The 12219-nt window shown below is 33.0% G+C and overlaps 1 protein-coding gene across 1 annotated transcript in view; it reads left to right on the forward strand.

The window, feature by feature from the left end:
• The window catches only part of CNTNAP4 (contactin associated protein family member 4), a 202679-nt gene that overhangs the window by 61698 nt on the left and 128762 nt on the right, over positions 1 to 12219 (forward strand). The gene's annotated exons all lie outside the window — the stretch shown is intronic.

Raw genomic sequence — 12219 nt, forward strand, 5'->3', positions numbered from 1 at the left:
CTGTATTTCTTAAGCTCTTTTATGTGCCTTTTACACTAATTTTCCTAACCTTTTCACAATTTCTAAGATCAGAAAAGACAAAGGCACAATTATTTTTGTGTCTTTGTGCTTGCTGAGGCAGTCTTGGCTTATGTGGTTACAAATGTCCTGGCCTTTAGTCCAGATTCCAGACTGTCTGGACTCAATTTCACAGTTGAACTACCAGAAATTCAAACCAGACATGAAGGCAATGCTCCTGGGTGACTGCCACAGGTAAGAACTGATCTTACAGATACAGGGTATCCCATATAACATGAAAATAGTTATCAGAATACATTTTCCGCCTCAAAATCACTATGGAAATTGAATGTTACCTGCAACTGATTCATGTTTTGGTACCAATAAGCTTTTAACTTCTCATTGAATCAAAAGCAAATAGTATCTTAGTAATCTCATCCATGTCAAAAAGTTGACTACTGACAATATTCTTCATTTGTGCAACATGTTTGACTTTGTTTTATCTTTATTTCACAGCATCCATATTTATGGGGAAAAAAATAACAAACAAACAAACAAACAAACAAAAACCAACAGTCAGAGAACATGTTCTTTCCAAGATCACAATTTATGCTTTCTGAATGTCATTCATTACCATTCCCTTTTTCAGCCTGCTTAAATACTTTCTTCATATACTCACACATTCAGTATTTATGATGAATCTGGTACAGTTGTTTTAAACCACTATAACCAAAGTCCACTTAAAAGTCTCAGCATTCTCTGTACCAATCTATACTTCTCACTTTTGATCAAATTCTTATCTTCCTGTATTGAATGTTCTGGCTTCTCATCACTGAAAGAAAACAGATGGAAATGAACTGCAAAATAAATTCCCTCATTTCAGTTCTTATATCTGATGTTAGCCCATAAATCTCAGCAGTGCCAGTACTTCCATGAAGTAATGCAGGCAGACCTTTCTGAGTTAGCTAATAACCTAATAGTACCCTGATAATTTTTTTCTGTTTTATATATCAGCCAAATGTGGTGGTTAATAAGAAAAAGGGGAGGGAAAGGCATGTTCTTGGCACATACTCATCACCTATAACAAACAAAATCCTAATATGAATCTTAGAACTGATAAAGGCATTTCTCAGATAAGAAAAAACAAAAACAAGCTAGAAAAAGAGAGGAAATTAGCCTGAAAGATGCAAGTTTTCCGTCTACTTGTAAGTCTGACAGAATTTGAAATATTTGGAAGTAATGGATAACCTTAATAATAAACCATAGTACCAAGATTTCCTATAATGTAATTCTTCCTACCTTTTTTACAGATCAGTGGATTTGAAATCCAGACCTATATCTTTTCAATTTCATGTAACTTAATAAGGGAGGAAGAACATGTAGCTCTTGGCAAGCTATGGTTGGGAAATCAACATTCAGAGCTGACATCAAGCTGTAAAAGGCCCCTATAATATGATCAGCTGAGGGCAGGTTTGTGATTGATTTGTGGCCTATTTCAAGCCCTTTTGTACAGTATCCTATTCAGTAAAATACAACTTACTTGTTAATGCTTAATTACTAAAGGAATAGGAATTGAAAGTGGAATTTCAGCTATCAGATCTCTTATTTCTCTGGTAGCTCTTATGGTAGATTGTCAGATACTGAGTAAGAAAAAAACCTAACATACTGTTTGTGTGGGGGTTTTGTCATTGTGTTTTTTTTCTAGAGACTGTACATTGACCTCTGAATTACCTATACTTCATTACCTAAGAGTAGATACTTGCTTTTTGGTAAGAGTATAATATCTTTGCATGGAGTATCATACATTTGTATTTTTGATTTAACCATTTAAAAATTACACAAATTCATTCTATACTAACACAGTTTACAAAAGCATTATATTTAATTTCCTCTCTTTCACCCACAGGTAAGTCTGTGATACTGAGGATATAACTTGTAACAGTGTTGGGAAATAGAACATTCTTGGTTGTCTTATTTTTGAAGCAGTTACATGTTAGTAGATCTCCAAAAATCCTAATTACCTTCCAGAAGAGAATACTATGATAATGTGATGCTTCAAAATGCAGAACAGGTAAAAATTTTACAGTCAGAACTTGGGCAGCCTGGTCTTGTGTGTTATTTTGTGACTGCCTGTAGTAGGTGGAAGATGAGAGATGTGGGATAAAATGTCTCTGGTGACAAAAAAAGGAAGAGCCTATTACCCCATTTCCCAAAAAATACCTTTGTGAAAAATTTGACTTTCTTAACACCCTTTTTTAACCTGTCATCTGCTGCATTACTATAGAATTCTAATCTACTAGGAGAGCAGGTTTATTTCTGTTCAAATTTTTTTTTTCTATGAACTCAAATTTAATTACAAAAATAATCAATAAATATATTTATTATATAATAAATATAGAATAGTATGTAATTAGTATAATATTATATAAATGTATAGTTATTTAATTATAAGAATAAATGTTGACCTTCCCATCCAAATTTTATGTTCAATATCTGAATTCCTTTTAATTTGTTGGCATAAGTTTTGAAGAGTGTCATTTCCTTTTTGTGAGGTTTTGGCTTCTATTTTGGTGTTTTCTTGAGATATAAAGCTGGTTTATCTTTGGTAGGCAGATTATAAATTTTTCAGCCAACTTCAGTATTTGACAGTTTATACACTCAGTCAACGTTATTATTATTGCATGAGTATAAAACTAACATTCTTGCAAAAGAAATCGGAAATTACTTCCTTTTGTTTAGGTCGTGATTTTGTTATAGCCCAGCAAATGGAGAGACTGGTGATACAATAAAGGTTATTTCTTTCTACAAATGACAACAACAACAACAACAACAAAAAATTTTCAAATATTAATGAGTAATTAATGAACTATTCACTTTTAATTATTAATTAACAGGTTCACTACCATCGACTTACTCAATGGCAAAAATCAGTATTCTCTAAATATTAGTTTTCAGTGTGAAGAAAATCTCTACTACATCTTAATTCCCCTGTTTAAGTAGACAGAATTTCCACATAAGGACCAAAACCTGCAAATTCAAAAAATAAAGTATTATCATGTAGACAAAAATTTAATATACATAACATCTCAGTTAGAAGTTTAAAGCTCTAAATCCACATCTTTTAGAGGCAGAGAGTGAGATTTTATTCTTGGACAGCTTTTTATCAATTTGACTTCAATCCTTGACTAAATCTCTCTGGACTACCCAGGAGTAAGTAGAAGCAAGTTCTTGAATTCATAAATCCATTTGCAATTCACTTAGTAACATACAATTTTTGCCACCTTAAACTGCTATATCAAATAAGTAGCATGCTTTTAGAATTTAAGGGACATTAAGGGATTTGTGTGTATAAATATTTGATTTTCAGATGGATACAGTTAGCTTTCTTTTTCAAGTATACATGTATACACAGACACATACACACACACATATATATATATGATGTGTTCGTGTGTAAGATATGGCTGTATATAATGTGTACACATATATTCATCTCTGATGTTAATTATTATAATCTACTTCTAAAAATCTTTGAAATATAGAGAGCTAAAATGTCATTTTAAAGCAGCTACAGTTCCTTAACACTTTACACATTAAAAAAAAAAAAAAAAGAAAGAAAAAAAAGAAAAAGGAGTATGATTTTTTTTTTTTTCAATATCTATCTAGCAAAGCTTGGATATACTATCATCCAGGATAATGTGTCAGGATATAGAGTTAGTTAAGCCGGTATATGAATGTTTTTACATAAAGAGCAGCACAAAATTAATGCTGTTAGAAATTAGCTTGCAGTTGGGAATAAATAATAGCATAAATACATATTTAAATAAAGGCTAAATATTGTCTGCTCACATCCTATTAATATCCATATTTTTGCCTTTTATTTTGTCCTAAAAGAGTTCTTTTTATTTTATTAATTAACATTTTATCTCCCTGTGTGTTGTAAGAAGTGGAAAATAATAGGCAAATAAGTAATTTTAAATACAATATATTAAATAAGTAATATAAAATACAATGATTTGATTAGTAATTCCTGATATCAGGTTACAGTTCATCAGGCCCATGTTAAAGAAGTCTCAGTTCACAAAATTAATTCTTAAGGGCAAGAAAAGACAATATAAACATTAATAAGTTGAACTGGATTGCATTAAGTTTCATTTTGACTGTTACTTAAATTCTCTACAATATCTTAAGTAATATAATACTTAAAAAAAAAAGTAAAGTTGAATCATGGTAGCCTGCAGAAGTAGCACTGTTCAATCTGTCAAGGTTTTTAACAGTAATATTACTTTTCTGAAAGCTGTAGAAACTTTTCTACACAACTACTATGATTTATTTATCATTACATATATTATATAGTCTGATTCCAGTAGCTGTCCATAATGACTGCCATTAAAAGTAAAAAGCTGTCATGACCTGAAAAGATGGGATCTGAATATGCATAAATACACAGTTTTCAGTCTAAGAAAATCTTATCAGTTAAACATAATTTTATAAGTAATGCAGCTTAGCTGTGCATTACAGTTATACACCAGTTGTCTTAAAACTGATGTGAATAAAAAATCCCTGGTTTACTCATTTGTCTGTCGAGGTTGGCTGATTTAGTTTCATAAACATTATAAAGCTATTTTTGAAAATCACAAATGAGGAATAGTAATATCATAATACTCTGAAAAAAAAAAATCCAGAATGTTGAAAATTTAACCTTTCTCCAGGGACAAAACTTAAGTAAATGGAACTGCAGTTTTTCTTCATTGTTAAGCAACTCAATTAATAAATCTTGTCCTCCAATATTGTATGAAACAATAATAAAGTTCTGTTATTTGTAATGTACCACCTACAATTTAAACATTTAACCAACAAAGATGTTATCTCCTAGATAATCAAGCCAGCTGTGGCTTATATTTCTTGATCATGAAATTCCATTAGTCTAGCTCAATCCCATTTTCTTTTGTTTTTTCTAGCCATCATTATACTCAGGCTTTATGCCAACAAAACTGAATCAGGAGTCAATGCTGTACAAAAAGGTTGAAACCTCAAAATGTTCAAATCTCGTCTTATTTGTGAGCACTTCTTCCCAAATTATATGGGGAAATAATGACATCATAATGCATGAATTCTGAAAAACAGAATGTTAAATGTTACACAAACACACAAAAATGGAAATTAACTTGGACTTGAAGAGATGCATTATATCTGGGTTTTTATAAGTTCTTTTTATAAGAAAATGAATTTTAAACCATGGAAGGTAAATGAATGATTGGTCAAATCTCGACTTTGTAAAAGCTCCATCATAAATTTTTCTAGCAACGTTTTACCATTCAGGTCAATATGAAAAATATTGTTGGAAACTAAATATGGGAATTAGGGAGAGTTTTACTGAATTCCCAGCTGAGGATCTGGCATAGTGTGTCATCTATAGATACCAATTAATGAAGTGCTAAGTTTCAGGTGACATATATTGTAACAAAATGCTGGGAGTAATAACTAAAAATATGTAGGGGAAAATGGATGTACCAGTTTTACCTCATTCTTTTATGTTCTTGTCAGGTCAAGTCGCTCACAAATGTACAGAAGTGGAACTGCACATCATACATCTACATGCATACTGTGACGCTTGTACCTTACTCTAAGCCAAAATGTAATCAGACTAGACATCTCAGTTGACTTATAGAGTATCTGTCATTCCATTGCAGAATATTAATATTCTTGTGCACGTAAGCACAGACTTTAAAGACCAGAAGGCTGACACTACACTTGTTTTCTTAAAAAAATCACATTCTCTTTGTGCATGTCAGATATACATGCAGGCACATAATCAGCTGGAGATAGCCAGTGTCTCCCTGATGCTAGCTGTAATAATTACACCCAAAATAATGGAAATAAAATATTTCCATATTTTCTGGTTTAAGTATGTATACTTAGAATATTTTTGCTTGGACACTGCAGGTGTCAATATTTTTTCTATTTGCTTTGCTGTACTGGATGCATCATGTGTACTGAAACAGGTGGCAAAGTCAGTGAATCAGCATTTTGAAAGCTGAAATATATTTTCCAGAAGTACCAAAGTGGATTATTGAGGATTGAGATTAAAGTAGTGATAAAAATGACAAGCACAAACATGTTCATCTGCTCAAAGGTACTGTCTGGCTCATTTTGTTGTAAAGTATACAAACATATCACTTTGCTAAGTAAAACTGGAGATGATACATCTAGTTATATATTAGGACTGGGTGATAAATGTCAGGGGGTTTAAGATTTAGTTTGATAGTATTTTTGAACTTGTTGCTGATCCTTTTACTGATACTGCTGTGCAATACTCTTCAAAGCAGTAGGCAGATCCTCAAGGAAAATGCAATAATATCTGAAACTCTCATCTACCAGAATTTTTTGCAGTGACGTTTTTTTAAAAAAACATGGTTATTTCATACTTGTGTCGATCCAGTTTTATTAAGTGTCACTATTTCCTATTAAAGTGGTGCATTTGTATTTGAGGAGACAGGAACACAAATCACAAATGAATGTTTCGATCAGAAAAATACAGTTTAGGTACACATATTTGTATGTTTTGGTGTAATTCATGTCACTGGAGATTGCAGCTGCTATTAGGAAATTCAATTTAATAACCCTGATTATTATTATCAGAACCCTGTCATAGTGACAAATATTTAAAATACTCAGTCTTCTTGTGTCAGATATGCTATGGCCAACTGATCAATGCAAAAATTTTTAAACTTGCTATCATTTTCTTTGAATTTTGTGGCCATAGTCAGTAGAATATTTGGATGACACACTAGCCTGAAGTGAACAGGAGTAAATACTAAAGAACCAGGCTTAATTTGGTTTCAAATTTCTGGTTTGCCTGGTTGTTTCACCCTGAAAGTAATGAGAGGAAAGAAAAGAAAGAAAAGAAAGAAAGAAAAGAAAGAAAGAAAAGAAAGAAAGAAAAGAAAGAAAGAAAAGAAAGAAAGAGAAAGAAAGAAAGAAAGAAAGAAAGAAAGAAAGAAAGAAAGAAAGAAAGAAAGAAAGAAAGAAAGAAAGAAAGAAAGAAAGAAAGAAAGAAAGAAAGAAAAAGAAAGAGAAAGAAAGAGAAAGAAAGAAAGAAAGAAAGAAAGAATTGCAGATATTTAACTGCAAAAAATCTTTCTCAATATAAAAATAATTTTTGCCATGAAAACTATGGGTAATTATCACTACTAACCTTAAATTGCAAGACAGGAGTGTAACATGTTTGGCAAGACCACTGAGCAACGGAAACAAATACAGGTGGCTCCGTGAAAGCAGCTGCTCTGTAAAGAACATGTAAAATTTTATTAGCTTTATGGAAGTATAACTTTATAAAACTGTGATGAATGGTGCATTTGAGCTAGCTATGGGGTTTTTTTGTTTCATTGCAACAAGCATTTATAGAATAAATACATATTTTCCATTTCCACACAGTTAGTTTCTATTTCCTGACATAAAGCTGTATGTACAACAAATTACATCAGTATAGAAATTTGAATGAGGATGCTGCTTAAACTCAGCAAAAGATGATGGCAAATTTCTTTACTTTTGTTCTCCCCATGAAATTTTCTGTGCATCTTCTATGAACAAAATAAATGCCTTAGGTAAAATTTATAGTGATGAGAGATAAGTGATCCTCAGTTTCCTGATGGAGGGAGAAAAAGAGAGAGAAGGTTAAATATTGGAAGTAGTGAGCCAAACTTCATGCAGAGCAGGATTTACTAATACAGCATCCTAAAGCTGGATATGACCAGAGACTAGAGATAGAGAGAATAGCACTTCTGCAAGAATACCTTTTCCTAAGAAGGAGACAGCCTCCCAGATTAACTTCTGGTTTACTTTCAGTCTTGGATTATTGTCAGAATATGTGCCAAAAAGGGGTACAACTGCAATGTGAAATTTATAGTTTGTAGTAAGGGATATAGTTTGCTTATCATCAAATGGATGATAATAGCCAAGAATGATGTCTTTCAATGAACTGGCATAGTTCCAAAACAGTTTTTCTTAAGAAACTTTGTGGAGAGCAAAAGCTTTTCTTCATCACAAATCTCTTGGAATGACTATTTTTTGGTGCCTGTCTCTGGCTGGAGGAAGAAAAAAACACCTTTCTAGTATAGTGCAAAAGTGGCTCAGAGTGGCTCAGATTATATCCTACAGAATTACAGCTTTATTACCTATAGAAAAGTTTTTTACTCAAACTTGGGCTTTCTAATGCACACAGAAGATGTTGCCTACTGTAGGGCCCCGGTGCATAGCACTGTGTGGTACGCCAAGTGATGAGAAATCTGAACAAAATTGTGTCTTATTTCTTTGAACCATTTCCAGTATGTTTTCCTTCAGATAAACTATCTCCCTTTATATATTTACATAATGATTAATTGAGGAGAAATGTCTTCAGAGCTTTCTGAAGAAATGTAAAATGGGATTCACTGACTTGCTCACCTAATTTACTGCAAAAGAGGGGGTGAAATAAAGTTACCTACCTTCTACTGTTGGAATGATGCAAAGTAGATCAAGCTTTGTCACTATTAATACCATCTCCTAGTGCCTTTGTGTTGCGCTGATTCAAATTCAAAATGCCTCTGAAACTTCTCTTGACATAGTAACTACTACTTGTCACAAATTATTATTAAAACCTAATATTCATTTTAGAATACCTGTCACAATTTTGAAAGTTAAATTCCTTAAATATTAAATATTCTGACAGTTGAAAAAATAAACACAATTTCTCTTTCTCTTCTAAGATCGTACATGTTTTCTTAATTGATATTCAGTTTCAGAATACCTTAAAATAAGGTTAGACCTTCCTACAAAATTAATCTTATTCTACCTTTGAGGTTACTGAAGTATCTGCTACACCCACCTCCCTTAGAAAGTTCTGTCTGACTGTAGCATTAATATAGTTCATTTTATATTCTGCCTCAAAAGTAGCTGAATTTTTTTAGTAGTTTTGACTTCTGTTAATGGGGCTCTGCATGCAGTTTGTGAAATAAACGCTCCTTAGAAAATATAACTTCCCTACATGGATAAGCCAAAACATACTCGTTATGTTTATACTTATTTCTGGAAATTACTCAGATAAATTCATGTCATTATTCAGACTTTAAGAGGCAAGACTTCTTCATTAATTTCATAACAGCAAAAGTAACTTAGAAGTTTCAGAATCAGATGCCATTCATGGGACTTTTCAGTCTTTATTCAAACAGCATGACTCATGATAAATTTCTGTGAGTGAGAAGTTCTGACATCAGGCCCTCAAAAATGTGTCTCTTAGTTATTCTGTCACAGTATCTTCTGAAACCTGGCCAAGAGGTTCCTTACCAATCCAGAAAATGATGGCTTATATGTTCAGAAGGAAGGGGTGGTACTGAAGACTTTCAGAATTTATATAGTGCAACAGGTTTGGTTTTGTTGTAATATATGGAGGTAAGTACTGTTTTCCAGAAAGAGAACATAATTAAGAGTCGTTTGAAGAAGAAATCTTGTTTTTGATTCCTTGAAATATATCCAAGATTCCGTTTTTTTTTGTATTGAACTTAACTTATGGCTGTCATTTGTAACATAGGAAAACAAGACCAGAAAACAGCTAAGAAGCTATACATGAAGTTGGATTATGTACATAAGTATTATATATATATAGTATTAATATATATAAGTATTAATATATATATAGTATATATATTAAGTATTTCTTAGACTTCATCAGTTCAGCATAGTAGTTAGGACAGCTTCAGCTAATGCTTTGTTTCCTAGACACAACTTACTTAAACCATACAAAAATAGGAGGAAAACTGTGAAGATATTGAACAATTTCTTATGAAATCCAGTTGTTATGGAAGGATACTAAACCATGACACTGTCCTGAAGGACAGCCATGGAGTCTTTTTATACACTGGTAAAGTGACAGGTCACACCTGCTTTTACTAGTTAAGTTTCCCCAACTATTCAAAGCCCCTTGTTTTAGCAATCTTTAAAGAGGTATTTCTCTGATCTTACACCTTGGCTGAATGCACTATATCCTACTAACTTGCAAATCTTAAAATCAGAAGGAGAGGAGACTGGAGATGAAAACCCCCGTTGGTTAGAACATGGTGCTAGTAACACCAAGGACGCAGGTTTGATCCATTTATGGACCATTCACTTGAGAGGTGGACTCAATGATCCTTGTCAGACTCTTCCAATTTGGAATATTCTTTGATTCTGTTTCCAAGGCTGTACAGTTTGAGACCAGTTAGACGTGTCTTTTGTTGGGAAATAACAACTCTTTTTGAAGAGCTGAGTTTTCCTGCGATGAATGCTCTTTTGGTTTTTTAGTTGTTAAGACTGGTTGTTTTGTGTGATAGTTTTAAATACAGGTATTGTGTAACTATGAGAAAGACTTTTTAGTCCTGCTAGTAGTCTCATAGGAAACAATAGAATGGAACCTGCAGATAAATTTTGTCACAGAGATTGTCCTGAGAAGCCAGAAAGTTTTAAAAAAACCACTTTGCTTTGTAAACTCCTTCTTAGAGAAGAGTCTAGGTAAGACAGGATCCCTCCTACTCTCAGGTTTAGTAAAAGTTTATATTCTATGGTTTATGTAGGTGTACTTCAGCCTTTATGTAACTTTCTCCAACAGGATTAGGGACAGCAAACCAAATATATTTATATGAATAAAGTATATTCTTTATTTCAAATTGATGATAATGATTAGAGTAAAAAATTTCAATCAGAGTTACTTCCTGTGCAATATGTTTATAACTACTATTATAGTGCATTACTTTTTTTAAACTATATTGAAGTAATTATATTAAGACTAGCAAAATAATTATTACCATAATGAGATTTATGTTACTCAACCATACCAATGATCCTGGGCAACTCGTTCATTCAGCCTCAAGGAGTAACCTTGAGGGGGTGCCCCCACTCAAGGGAGGAATCTCCACATGCATCCTAGAGGGAGCATGTGGCAAGTCCCTGCTGTAAGAAGAGGGACTGCACTTTCATAGTATAAAGTGATTGGCTGTTACTTATATGTTTGAAGCCAGCTGTGTCAGCTCAGCAGCCTGTAGCTCAGCAGCTTTAGATTATTACTTATAAATTATGACTATTATCACTTGCTGGTTCCTTTAGAAGGATGTCTGTATGCTGCATCCTCACCTGTATGAGTTTCTGTAGGGAAATGTTCTTCAGAATATTTAGCTTTGGGACTGATGTGTCAGGCTGGCTTCAGTGTTCTTTAACAACACAAGGAGTGTAACCCCTCTTTTCCATCTATAATCAATAACGTTTGCAAATATGGTAAAGTTCAGGCTGTTTTATCTCCACGTAGGCAGAGCATCCTGCTACATATCAAAGGCAAAAAATGAAAAGCTATCAAAAATGTGGTTGAAAATTGCTATGCAGAAATTTTATATGTGAAGCAGTGACTGAAGAATAGGGTTCTGATCTAGATGTCCTTAGGCTTCTTCAATCTGTGTGAAACTATATGATTTTATGTCCTGTGTTTCTTATTCATAGCTCAAGATCTCTTATCTCTTCTCAGGTTTACTTGCCACAGTTTATCCCTGGTTTCAAATTTTGAGGCTTTTGTTCATGTAATTTTTTTACCAAAATATGGCTCAGAAAGTGATAGACTTTCACATACCCTTTCTGAAAAATGGGCCAAGTTGTGATTTATGCTCTTTGGTATCTTTGGCTATTTAGGTTCTTCTTGATAATTATTTTTCTTCCATATTGCTAGGCTGTAAATGGGAATTTCTAATTGTAAATTCTAATTTCTAATTGTATGAGTTCTATGTCTTGAATTGCCTTATTCAAACTTAGGAGAACTAAAATGTGAAAGAAAAGGGTTTTATCACAGCAGTACTGTTACTCTACACACCTTTTTAAGGGTCCAAGAGGGTTGTCACCTGCTGGCAATGCATCAACATGATTTATCAGATATCGCCCCCCACTCCCCACATTTGGTATCTGTCCATAAATTTAAGAAACAAAACCCTTGGACAGTTGGTGTAAGTATACACCTAGTTTTTTAATTCTCAGTTTGTGAAAGAGGATGCCATTCAGCTTAAAAAATGAAATAGAGTCATATTTTGGTATTTTGTGGGTTTTGAATGCTGTAAAACAGTTTCATTTCATTTTTCATTTCACTAAACCTTGGAAGACAGTTGTCAATTACTTGCATGCAGAAAATCAGCTTTGTAATAAATGCAGGCAAATTCATCCCTGCTGCAACTT

This window comes from Poecile atricapillus, chromosome Z (assembly GCF_030490865.1).
Source record: "Poecile atricapillus isolate bPoeAtr1 chromosome Z, bPoeAtr1.hap1, whole genome shotgun sequence".
In the NCBI taxonomy this organism is placed as follows: domain Eukaryota; kingdom Metazoa; phylum Chordata; class Aves; order Passeriformes; family Paridae; genus Poecile; species Poecile atricapillus.